The sequence below is a fragment of the Chiloscyllium plagiosum genome, chromosome 5, assembly GCF_004010195.1.
Source record: "Chiloscyllium plagiosum isolate BGI_BamShark_2017 chromosome 5, ASM401019v2, whole genome shotgun sequence".
In the NCBI taxonomy this organism is placed as follows: domain Eukaryota; kingdom Metazoa; phylum Chordata; class Chondrichthyes; order Orectolobiformes; family Hemiscylliidae; genus Chiloscyllium; species Chiloscyllium plagiosum.
Genome location: NC_057714.1, coordinates 23,034,021 through 23,047,015, shown reverse-complemented (window position 1 = coordinate 23,047,015; position 12,995 = coordinate 23,034,021). Strand labels below are relative to the sequence as shown.

General features: G+C 40.9%; 1 protein-coding gene and 1 long non-coding RNA gene across 5 annotated transcripts in view; one reads left to right on the top strand and one right to left on the bottom strand.

Annotated features, from left to right (window-relative positions):
* Positions 1–12,995, bottom strand: part of cdk6 (cyclin-dependent kinase 6) — a 233,619-nt gene that overhangs the window by 66,289 nt on the left and 154,335 nt on the right. The window lies entirely within an intron of this gene.
* Positions 1–12,995, top strand: part of LOC122549750 — a 120,871-nt gene that overhangs the window by 80,840 nt on the left and 27,036 nt on the right. The window contains exon 2 of the long non-coding RNA XR_006311653.1: positions 8,352–8,448. This is a non-coding gene — a long non-coding RNA (uncharacterized LOC122549750). The remainder of the gene's footprint in view (positions 1–8,351; positions 8,449–12,995) is intronic.

Here is a 12,995-nt window from a genome sequence, read left to right as displayed (position 1 = left end):
GGCCGAAGTGCCTGTTCTGTGCTGTATTGTTCTATGTTCTATGTTCTAAAACTCTGGTGCGGCCGCACTTTGGAGTATTGCGTGCAGTTCTGGTCACCGCATTACAGGAAGGATGTGGAAGCTTTGGAGAGGGTGCAGAGAAGATTTACCAGGATGTTGCCTGGAATGGAGAGGAAGTCGTACGAGGATAGGTTGAGAGTTCTCGGCCTTTTCTCGTTGGAACGGCGAAGGATGAGGGGTGACTTGATAGAGGTTTATAAGATGATCAGGGGAATAGATAGAGTAGACAGTCAGAGACTTTTTCCCCGGGTACAACAGAGTGTTACAAGGGGACATAAATTTAAGGTGAAGGGTGGAAGGTATAGGGGAGATGTCAGGGGTGGGTTCTTTACCCAGAGAGTGGTGGGGGCATGGAATGCGCTGCCCGTGGGAGTGGTAGAGTCGGAATCATTGGCGACCTTTAAGCGGCATTTGGATAGGTACATGGATGGGTACTTAATCTAGGTTAGAAGTTCGGCACAACATCGTGGGCCGAAGGGCCTGTTCTGTGCTGTATTGTTCTATGTTCTATGTTCTATCATAACTCATGATTCTGCAGCGTGAATCAACTATTTCCCTGAGAACTTTGCTTTTGTCAGAAACAGGGATTCCCGGCTTTTGTTATCTTCCCACTTGTTTTCAGTTAATACGGGGCTTATACAGTTAATGGTCAGACCCTGGGTATTGTTGCAGAACAGAGAGACCTAGGGGTTCAGGTACATATTATGCATCACAGGTAGACAGGGTGGTTGAGAAGGTGTTTAGCATACTTGTCTTCATTGCTCAGACCTTTGAGTGTAGGAGTTGGGACATCATGTTGAGATTGTACAAGAAGTTGGCAAGGCCTCTTCTGGAGTATTCTGTGCAGTTCTGGTCGTCCTGTTATTAGAAAGATATTATTAAACTGGAGAGGGTTCAGAAAAGATTTACCAGGATGTTGCTTGGAATAGAGGGTTTGAGTTGTAATTGGCTGGATAAACTGCAACTTTTTTCACCAGAGAGTGTTAGAAGGTTGATGGCTGACTTTATAGAGATTTATAAAATCACGAGAAGCATAGATTAGGTGAATAGCAAAGACCTTTTCCTTAAGGTGGATGAGTTCAAAACTAGGGGGCATATTTTAAAAGGTGAGAGGAAAAAGACATAAGTGGTAACATTTTTAGACAGAGTGGTTAGTGTGGGAATGAACTGCCAGAGGAAGTAGTGGATACCGATATAGTTACATCGTTTAAAAGACATTTGGCTAAGTACACAAATAAGAAAGATTTGGATGGATATGGACCAAACACAGGCAGGTGGGACTAACTTTGTTTAAGAACATGGTAATCATTGACTGGTTGGACCGAAGGGTCTGTGTCCATGCTGTATGACTCTGCAGCTGCATTTCTTAACACTCAGACTCTAGTGGCACAATGGTAGTGTCTCTGCCTCGAAGACAGAATGCCCGAGTGTCAAGTCCCACCTGCTCCACAGACGTTCACAACATCACTAAATAGGTTGATGAGAAAATTCATTTCTAACACTTTGTAGTACTGTCCCACCTGTTCTAGAGGTTTTAATAATAGTTTTTAACATTGACCATCAAGCCCTGAGGACCTGCATGCAATGCCACAATTAGTTTGATGGTTCCATACATTTGGTTAAGAGCTATGAATGCTGTCTTCAGAGGTGATATTTTCCAAGTTCACCATGAGCTTCTGCCACAGCTAAATCACCACACCTCCATTACTCACCTACCAACAGTCTCTATTAAACAGGATATGTATCTAATATTCCATGTTTCACCTTAGCCTCATAAAACAGCTACCCATGTGTCACAAAATATATACACGGTCATCTTTCAACCATGACAAGCACATTTGCCAAACACAATGAATGACTCACTGGCAAAGAAGAGACCCACCTTAGCCTACCAAGTCCAGGCCATTCTCTCTACAACAACCTGATCAGTCACATTTACCTGCTATATGCCCAAGTTTAAATTTACCCTGCAAGTTTATTTCTCTTAAATGCCTATCCAATTTTCTTTTGCATATTCATATCGTTGCTCCCACTACCCCTTGGAGGTGATAAATTATAGGCTCTTATTATTGCTTGCCTTTAAAAAGATCATCTTCGAATCCTCCCTGATTTTTTTATACAAAAGCCTTAAATTCATGTTCCATTGTTCTTGCATCATTAACTTATCTAAACATGTTAAAATCTTATACTCTATCAGATCTCCCCTTACAGCCTTTTCAACCTAATCTAGTAGTTAAAATCCTTACATTTAGAACCATTTTGGTAAATCTCTTATAATCCTCCCATAGAATCATAAAACCCTTACAGTGCAAAAGAGGCATTCGGCCAAGGGGTCCACACCGATCCTCCAAACAGCATCCCACTCATACCGCAGAGCCAACCTCCCACCCTATCCAGGTAACCCCACATTTAGCACTGCCAATCCACATAACTTGCACATCGTTGGATTGTGGTAGGAAACCACAGCACCTGGAGGAAACCCACGCAGATACGGGGAGAATGTGCAAACTCCACACAGTCACCTAAGACTGGAATCGAGCCCAAATCCCTGGCACTGTGAAGCAGCAGTGCTAACCACTGAACCATGTTGCCCTCTCTTGGTGCTCACATGTTTGCTAAAGTGTGGTGACAAGAACTCGTCACAATACTTCAGTTGTGGTCTAACTAAAGCTTTAAATGTTCAACACAAACTTCCCTTGTACACAATTATTCAAGTAGCCCAAGATCTAAAATGCTTTGTCATTTGCTCAATATGACCTGCCACAATAAAAGGTATATGCGCATGAATGCCAAAGTCATTATCACTCTCCAGAACTGCGTATATAGTCTACATTGTCTCCCTCTAAGGCTTCTGCCAAAATCATTGCACTTTTCAGTCACAGCTGACAATGTCAGACTTTTGATGCAAGTAGTTCCGGTCCTGGCAAAACTGAAACAGCTGGTGGTAATGGGGGAAATCGAGCAGCTGTCACAACCATAAATGAAACGTTTTTTGGACCCGAAGAGAGACCAGATCACAGTAGGACACGGCATAATATTATGGGGAGCAAGAGTGATTGTTCAAACAAAGGTTGCTGCCAGATATTGGCTGAACTCCACCAGGATCATCCAGAGTTTTCAAAATGAAGATGTTGGTGAGAAGTTATGTCTGGTAGCCAGGAATGGATGCAGATTGGTGCATAGCCACATTGGTGGCGCAGTGCCCAGAATGTCAACAAGGACAAAAATTATCACCAGTAGCTCCCACACATTTGTGGAATGGCTGATTAAACCCTGGACGCAGTTACACATTGAGTATACAGGTCATTTCATGGGAGCAATGTTTTTCATCATTGTGGTCACCCACGCAAAATGGCTGGACGTGCATAGAGTTCATTTGTCAAATCACAGGGATGATGATAGAAAAACTGTATGCATCGTTGCAATAAATGGATTCCAAGAAGTGTTGATCACGGATAATGGGCCATCATTTACGAGCAGGGAATTTGAGTTTTACCTAAAGTTGAATGGTATTCGTCATATAAAGACAGCTCCATATCATCTAATGGTTTGGCAGAAGGAGCAGGTGAAAAGACACAGCCTACAACTTGACTAAATGCCAAAGTGTCCTAGTTCCTACTTCATTATAGGACTGCCCTTTATGCAATTACAGGGATAGCACCAGCAGAGTTGCTGATGGGGAGAAGACTCCGCATGAGGTTAAATCTAATCTTCCTGGGCCTGCTGGGGTGGTGGGCAGGGGTTGAAGTGTGTGAAACGGCATCAGGAACGACAATGCCAGACACAAGACACTGCTAAGCGACAGACAGTGTACTTCAGGGAACGAAGTTTCATATAGGAACTATGAGAATGGCCCTGCATGGGTAACTGGCATGGTCAACGCATGATCAGGTCCAGTCAAAAATAAAATTAAGGTAGGTGCAACAGTCCTGAACAAGCACATGGACCACATGAAAGCCGCAAACTCGAAAACTGTGCAGGAACAAAACATGCCTGGCTTGTTGATAGCCTTCTGGAATGTTCCAGAACCCATGGGTTTTCTCTTTGTCAAGCATTGAAGATTCCTCAGAATCGGAGATGGATATGGTGGATGTCATGCCTTGATGCTTTTGCAGCTTGAAGAGGAAAATGAATTTCTTCTGAGCCGCTCTGGGCACAAGAGGAAAGCTACTGCATGTTACGCATTGCCCTTATCAGAGGCAAAGTTGGAGGAACCTAACCCAGTGCTAAAGCGCCCCAGGAAAAGCTACCACAACAAAGAAAGAACTGGCCTGTGTCCTTTGACTCTGGGGGGATGTAATAATTGTAACGGGGTCACTCAGATGGACCTCAGGATATGAGTTTTCTGATTGGGACCGTTAATCTGGTCCAATGAGGGAGCCCTGGCAGACAGATAAGAACAAGAGGGTCAGACATCCTGTGCACTCAGAGCTGGCTCTGATAGAGCTGGATCAGTGCCAAGGATTGTCCACAGGTAAATAAAATGGTGATTTGGTGATGGGATCATGGCCTCTGAGGAGTTATTTCAGGTCCTTGACAGGAATCTGTAGCTCCCATACTGCAGATGCTGCACAACCCAATTTTGCAACTAAGGACTCATTCTGCTTGTTAGACTTTCAAACTTACTTGGAAGGAAAAACTAACCCTAACCCAATAGTGTACAAACAACTCACACATCTTTTATCATTTCTACTTTATAGTTTATGATTCAGCTTATCAGCCTATTTAAAATTTACAAGCTGCATCTTCTTTTAAAAACAAAAGGTGCAATCTGTTAATTCAAAGGTGAGCTGATAACATTTCAGGAAACCCAGGGTGGCAAAGCACTAAATACGCTATTTTATTCCTGCCAAAATTAGTACCTTTGTGCATTGCTTTGCCTAAAGGTTTTAAATATTGACATTTGAAACCCTGAGAAAATGCTTCCTGTATCCAAGACCATTGTGTAACTATTGAAAGTAATTAACTCCATGAGAACATGCGATCTTCTAGCTGCCAGAACTTATAGAGTAGCCTGGGAAAATCCCACAGGGAATGGAAAGCTGCAAATTTTCTAAGAATTATATTTATATCCCTTAACAACATGTCCTAAAAGTATTCCATTTTTTACATAACCTCTTTTATGCACACCATATTTGTTCAAGCCATTCATCACCTATGACTTTTTTTTGCTTGCCTGTGTTTTTACGTAGTTCTGTTATAGTGTGTGTTTTTTTAAAATTCCACAATCTGGGCTTGCTGACATGTATTGCTCATTCCTAGTTGTCCTTGACTGGAGCCAATAACAATCCAATGAAAATGAAAAAACAAAAGGAAATAAATTATCTCTCAGTGGCGAACAGCCTCCGTTTCAATTCACCTGACTAATGAGCAAACTTTTCCGACTAATGAGCAAACTTTGACTTGATCCTGGTGTGCCATGGGTGTCTTTCTGTAAAATTGTGAATACATTGCCTATGCTTTTTATCCCATTGAAATCAATGAAGAATAATTACTGGGGGAGAAAAACGCATATGATTTTGTTCTAACGTGTGTGTGTGTGGCACCCTGTTAATAGCAGAGAGACTCAAAAGGCTCTGCCTAACTTGGCTATATAAGACTAGTGACAGACTTTAAGTCTGTGCTTCTGCTGATAGCAGAAGTGTTGCTTTTTGTTCATACCTCTGGTTTCTGGGAACTTTGAGTGCAAGGGCCAACCCAAATAAACAAAGTAACATTCTTAAGCTGCAGAAAGAAGTTCAGCATGGATTGGCCACTCCTGATCTTATGGACTTAGTATTGAGAGATAAACACCTGCACCTCAGATACACTTTGCATATTGAACAAGTGAATAGTGGCATTCCAGTGCACGACACAGAAAAAGACAGTGACTGTGAACACTGCAATACATTTTCCATGATCGAAGGATGAAACAACAAACACACGGAAGTCACTGTTAATAATGTCACCACCCAAATGATTAAGGTTTCATTTACAGTACATTAATATAAACTTGAATTTGATAACTGTTGGTGTCTATTATATGGAAACAGAATACAGTTCATTGCATGGACACACAACTACCATGACATTTCCCCATTTCAAGAACTGATGGCAAAGAGGAATTTTTCATTGATCCAAAGCACTGCCACAGGGTAACTTGAAAGACAAAATAACTTAATGGTGGAGAGAGTGGTAATTCTGATGACACACCAAACATCATGTTAATCCAAAAAAGTAAGATTAGATTAGATTGGATTACTTAGAGTGGAAACAGGCTCTTTGGCCCAACAAGTCCACACCGACCCTCCAAAGTGCAACCCACCCAGACCCATTCCCCTACATTTACCCCTTCACCTAACACTACGGGCAATTTAGCATGGCCAATTCACCTGACCTGCACATTTTTGGATTGTGGGGGGAAACCGGAGCACCCGAAGGAAACCCACGCAGACACGGGGAGAATGTGCAAACTCTACACGGAACACTTATGAAGTTCACTCTTTCATGTTTTTCTTTTTGGTTAATTATAAGACCAGGTTAAACAATACAATACAAATATGCAAATATTGCTTAGCAATAACAGGGTCTTTTCACTTTATAAGTTCCCATGTCTGAAGGCAGTGAAGCAGCTTGAATGACAGACAGATAAGAACAATAATGCTGGCCAGTAATGAATGGCAGATAAAAGAGCCCAAGTTGGATATGATTAAATGACAACATTTTACACATTCTTTTCTGGTGAGAAAGTTGTCCCATTAGCTCAAGACAGGCAGCTACAGTACAGCAGACATTTAGTACCATAGAGAATGCAAAGTTTTGCACGCTGAACTATTGACTGGAGACCTCAAATGCACTTTTATCAATACAATGTTTCCTCCTCTCCCACTCCACGCGCTATAAAAATAAATGTATGTTTTATGCTCTTCAGTTTTCCTTAATTAAAAACAGGAGAGTGGTGTTCAATGCACATAAAGCTTCTGCAGGACTCTCAGCAATGTGCCAATGTTTACAATCCCCCCCGGGTGGGAAATACAGGGTGAAAGGCCTTTGATGGCATGCCTTTGAATTCTCAATTGTAGCTGCCGTGACCCCTCTACTCTCATACTTTAAGAGGAATTCTCCATTTAACTGTTCAAATGCTGCTCCAAACAATTTTTACAAAAAATCAGAGCCCTGTTGAAGTACTTGTCCCAGCAAATAAAACACTTCGGGCGCGTGTCCACCCCCCCCCCGAAAAGTAAATCCTAAATCCAATGACACCAATGAAAGAAAATCATTTCATGCTGCAAACCAAAGTTTAAAAGAAAACTGGAAAATAACAAGGAAACACATTAAACATTACTGGAGCCACCAGGCAAAAGCAGCAACAGGGGAAAAAAAAACTGACATAGAAAATATGCTCTATTCAAAAATCTCAACATTTAATAAGCAGAGCTCAAAAGGAATGTTAGGGGGCCCCAGCTTGTGAACAAAGAAAGCTCAGTTTAGCTCTTCCTGCACACCACTCCCCCCCCCTCCCCACTGTTCCCCCCACCTCCTCCGCCACCCAGCCCCCTCAGTGCTACCACATCCGCATATCGTTAGTGGAAAATTCCTGAGATATGTTGTAATTTTTGCTTTTTTTCCCCCAGTACAGTCAAAACTTTAATGTCCAGATGACATTTTCCCAATTTATCCTCACTGAATTGGCTTTTTGCCCATCTTGGTGAATAATTAATCCACCAGGAAAAAAAAAGTACACTCCCAGGCAACTGGCATTCTGACAGGAAATACCAAATACAAAGTATGATGCGTTGTTTAGCTATTTTGCTTGCCCATAGGCCACCCTGTTCTACGTGTAATCTATCTATTGGCACACTCCATTTTTGACATTGAGCAGAGATTTGTCATTCCCAGAATATGTCACGCAAAGGCATTTGTCCGAATTTTCGCCTGTGAATGTGATAGTGGTGAAGTTCCAAATGTTTGGTACATTATGTAGTAGATCAGTGATGCCAAGTACAGTATGTTGTTCTAGAGATGGATATTCAAAAGTGTACAGAGGTGAAATTTACACAATAATACTTCAAAAGCATTTTCACTTTATATTACATATAACTGTTTCCTTTGCAGCTGACCAGCATGGCTGTTGGATACATTGTTCTGAACAGTCATACATCATCTCTTTAAGCGAGATTGATGAGCTTTTACATATGGAATTCTGCCAACTTAGTGCTCACGATTACTCTGAAAATGAATGTTAAACTTGAGGTATAATTGCATGTGTGGGGACCAAAAAGTAACTTCACATTTAACTTCTGATTTTTCAGTTTGCACTGGGAAATATGGAAAGTTACTCAGGAACATGGTCCTTTTCCTGTGACAAAGACCTAGTCACCAAAATGTACCTGCTATAAAACATCACAGGTAAAAATGGGTTCTTATATCAAACCCTCTATCATTGCGGTTTAAAAGTGAAAGACTTGGGGCACATCCACAATCCATTGAGAACACTGCATTTATTTAAAGTGGCAGTTTTAAAGTGTTTAAACATCTCAGTGGAGAGGCAGACTACACCACTGGGAGTTGGCCATCCTCTGTTAGTCATGGCCACTCTCTCCATCTTCCTGCCACCTCTGGCCTCCTTGCTCCCGCAAGTTGACCCTATCACCAATTGCCATTTTCAGAAACTGTTTCTTGGTTTTAACATCCATTTTGGATTGCTACAATGCAGAGAATAGAAGAAAATCACTTTGCTCAGCTATTAGCGACATACAATTAATTCTTTTTGCCTCTCTGCGAGGTCATGATCTCTGCTTTTGTCCTGTTAGAATAGTGGATGCATAGGTTAACTGTTAGCAAGGAATATACAATGTTCAAATATTTAGTACACTGATGCCTTACCTCTTTTTTTCTAATCCAGAGAATGAGAGTTCAAAACTATAGCAGTTTGAGGTTTGAATTTTGTTTAAAAAAAAGTTCAAAATGTAAAAAAGGACAGTAATCAAGAAGTAGCTGGGTTGTTATTAAAAAAAAAAAATCTAGTGTACTAATGTTGAGCGGCACTGTGGCTCAGTGTCCCAGGTTCAATTCCTGCCTCGGGTGACTGTCTGTGTGGAGTTTGCACATTCTCCCCGTGTCTGCGTGGGTTTCCTCCCTCAGTCCAAAGATGTGCAGGTCGGGTGAACTGACCATGCTAAATTGCCCATAGTGTTAGGTGCATTAGTCAGGGGAAACGGGTCTGGGTGGGTTACTCTTCGGAGGGTCGGTGTGGATTTGTTGGGCCGAAGGGTCTGTTTCCAAACTGTAGGGAATCTAATCTAATCTAATCTAATTTAAAGAAGTGAATCTGCTATTTTTGCCTACTCTGGCCTACATATAACTCCAACCATACATTGTTAGCAAGAACTTCCCCCATTCCCAGAACTGATCGGGTGGAGGCAGAAAGGATCCTGTTATCTTCAAGTCTCTGCTGGGGGACAATTAATTCCACCTGTAATTTCTACTTTTATATCTCATTCCTCTTATGATTACTGGGATTTCATTTTTTGTGTTTCGGTCCTTGTCTGCAACCACAGTTTTTAATTATAGATCTAAAAAAATTAGCTGGAGGATTGCGTAGTAAAACTGGTTAAATATAGCCTTTTCACTTCTGAGACTTGGATTTGCATCTATCCCAGACAAATGGGATGAACATTTCCTCTCTCTGCCAGCTATAAGTATCCTCTGCAAAATGAATTTGAGCAGGCTTAATCCAGAACCTAATGGATGTTGACTATTACAAAGCTAGCCATGAGACATTAGGGATGGCAGATGTGGAAAAGTGTACGAGGAAGAGTTTTTCTCAGGCCAGAGGTCTATGTATAAACATACTAACATATTCTGTATTTCTTACCTTTGTTTTCAGATTTGTCCATAACTTCCATTCTCTCCTACATAACAAATTCTTCCAGCCCTTTAACCTTCAGAGTTGAATGGGTTGAAATTTAATAGGCAGGACATTCCGAAACATTAACAATATTGAGAGCTGATAGATCATCACATCTGATTGTTGTGCATCGCCGATTGCTAAAATGTGTGGCATGTATGTAAGGAAATAGCTTGCCATGATTTTCCAATATTTCTGAGATATGGAAGTGCAGAAAAATTGGCAAGTGGAAAATGTGATACAATTATTCAAGAAAAGGTATAAAGCCAGTCATAATAACTACACACGCGATAGTTTAACTTCAGTGGTGGGTAAAGTATTAGAAACAATAATTGGGGAAAAAAAAGTCAATAGGTAATTGGAGATGTTTGAATTAGTTAAGGGAGCCAGCACAGATTTGTCATAGGCAGACAGTGCTTATCACTATCTCAGAGCTTCTTCAAGTTTTCACAGATCATTTCTAATTTGAATTGCTAATTATTGGTAGCTGTATCTTCAGCTGCGGACCTCAGCTCCAGTCTTCCCTTGCAATCTGATTCTTTGGTTAAGCATCTATTGTACTATCCCTATGTGATTCAGCATTAAATTTTTATTGAGAATGCTTCTTTGAAGTATCTCGAAATGTTTTGCTACAATGAACACATCTTTTAATTGCAAACTGTTGTTACGTGATACGATCCTGTTAAGCACTTGTTATATTTATGAAATTGGAGCACCCAGCAATTAAGCAATTATTCAACACTTTTAAACAAAAATAAACTTTATTAAAAATCAAAAAGAAATAATGTAATTCCATTCCACACTTGGATGAATTGACAGAAATTATGTTAAGTCAGAGGGGAGTGATGCTGCATCTTTGAAAGGAGTTGTGCACTTCAGGTAGGTCTCAGACTACAGCTTCCAGTTAAGGGAATATTAATGAAACTTCATGCAGACTGCATTATGATACTGGATTAGTAATCCAGAGACCCAGAAAATGATCTGGGACCTAAATTCAGATCCTATCACAGTAGATGGTGGAGGTGAATTCAAACAAATCTGAAATTAAAGCTTTAATGATGACTATGAATCTATTGTTGATTGGTATAAAAACCCATCTGGTTCATGCAGGTCCTTCAGGGAAGGAAATCTGTCATCCTTACATGGCCTACACGTGACTACAAATCCACAGCAACTAAATTAACTGCCCTCTGAAATGCCTGAGCAACTAAACAGTTGTATCTAATGATTAAAATGTCTTTAAAAAAAGGGAACCAAAGTGGATTGACCACCCAGCACTGAACTAGACACTGGAATGGACAATTATCAACCTTACAAAGCCCACCTTCCTAACATTTGGGGCTAGTACCAAGATTGGGAGAGCTGATTCTCAGAATAGTCAAGCAACAGCCTGATATAAATCATAGTCATGGCACCTTATAGAGAATGTCACACAACATCATTACATTCCTGGACATGTGTGGTGCCACCAGAAGGACAGATCCAGCTGAGTCTCAGCATTCTCCCATGAATTATGCATAGATTTGCCTTTTTTGACCTTTTCAAATCCATCAGCTCACACTTCTTCAGGTTGAATTCTATCTGCTTTTGTCTTCTGTTATCTGGCAACTTGCTACACATGGGACAGGGAACAATGTCATGTAGCATATTACAATATAAAGCAGCATCAAGCATACCTAACAACAAGGTGTCAACCTCTTAATTGTCCAGATATGTTCTGTCCGCAAAACAAAAGCAGAATCAAACCAGTCCATTTACTTCCATGTAAGTCTACTCTCCATCAAAGTAATGAGTCATGAACAGTGCAACAAGCAATGTTTTATCAGTGATAACTCACTCATGGGCGATCCGTTTGGATTCCTCCAAAGTCACCCAACTCCTGGGCCCATTACAGCTTTCACCCAAACACAGTCAAACAGGACTGGAGTCCAGCGGGTAGGTCAGAGTGATTGCCCTAGATATCAAGGCAGCACTTGACAAAGTATGATATCAAGCAGCGAACAAAACTGGAGTTAATAGAAATTAGGAGAAAACTTACCCATTGGTTAGCACAAAGGAAAATGGTTGCAGTTGTTGGAGATCAAACATTTCAGCTCCAAGATATCATTACAGGCGTTTCTCAGATTAGTGTCCTAGACCCAATTGTCTTCAGCTGCTTCATCAATGGCATGCCCTCCATCATAAGGTCAGAATTGGGGATGTTCACTGATCATTGCACAATGTTGCCCACATTAACTTTCAGAAAAAGCATAAAAATCTACTTCAATCAATAGAACTATGCACGAGATTTCATGCTTCCTTTAAATCACCCATACGAGGGAACAAATTGCAACATTTCCAAGTTGGCTGATGATATAAAACTGGGCAGGATTGAGAATTATGAAGAGGATGTAAAGAGGTTGAAAGTAATATAGTATAGACAAGTTATGAATGGGCAACACAAACATTACAACGTGGCTAAATGTGATGTTATTCATTTTGGTGGGAAAAACAGAAAGGAAGAGTATTATTTAAATTGTCATCCATTGAGGAGTGAGTGTATACCAGTTAGCCAATGAAAGGTGGTCAGGCAGGTGCAGCAAGCAATTAGAAAGGCAAATGGTACACTGGCCTTCATTCCAAGAGATTTGAGTTGAGAAGTAGGGACATCACACTGCAGTTATATACGGTTTTGGTGAGAGCACGCCTGGAGTATTATAAGAATGGATATACTTGCCATGAGGGAGCTCACTGGAATTTCATTCAGCTCATACTGGTGACAGTAGCACCATCCAATGAGGAGAGCCTGATTTGACTGGGCTAACATTCGTTAGATATTGGAAGGTTTAAAATTCTAACAGGACTGAACAGACTCGGTGCAGACTGAGGAGTCTACAAGCAGGGGGCATAGTCCCAGGATAGAGTGTAGACCAGTGAAGAGAGTGAGGTAAAGAAAAGTTTCTTCATTTAAAGCGTCGTGATCCTGTGAAATTCTCTTCACAGAAGGCTGGATGAATAGGTCACCAAAAACATTCAAGAAAGAGACAAAACATTTTTAGACTTTAAA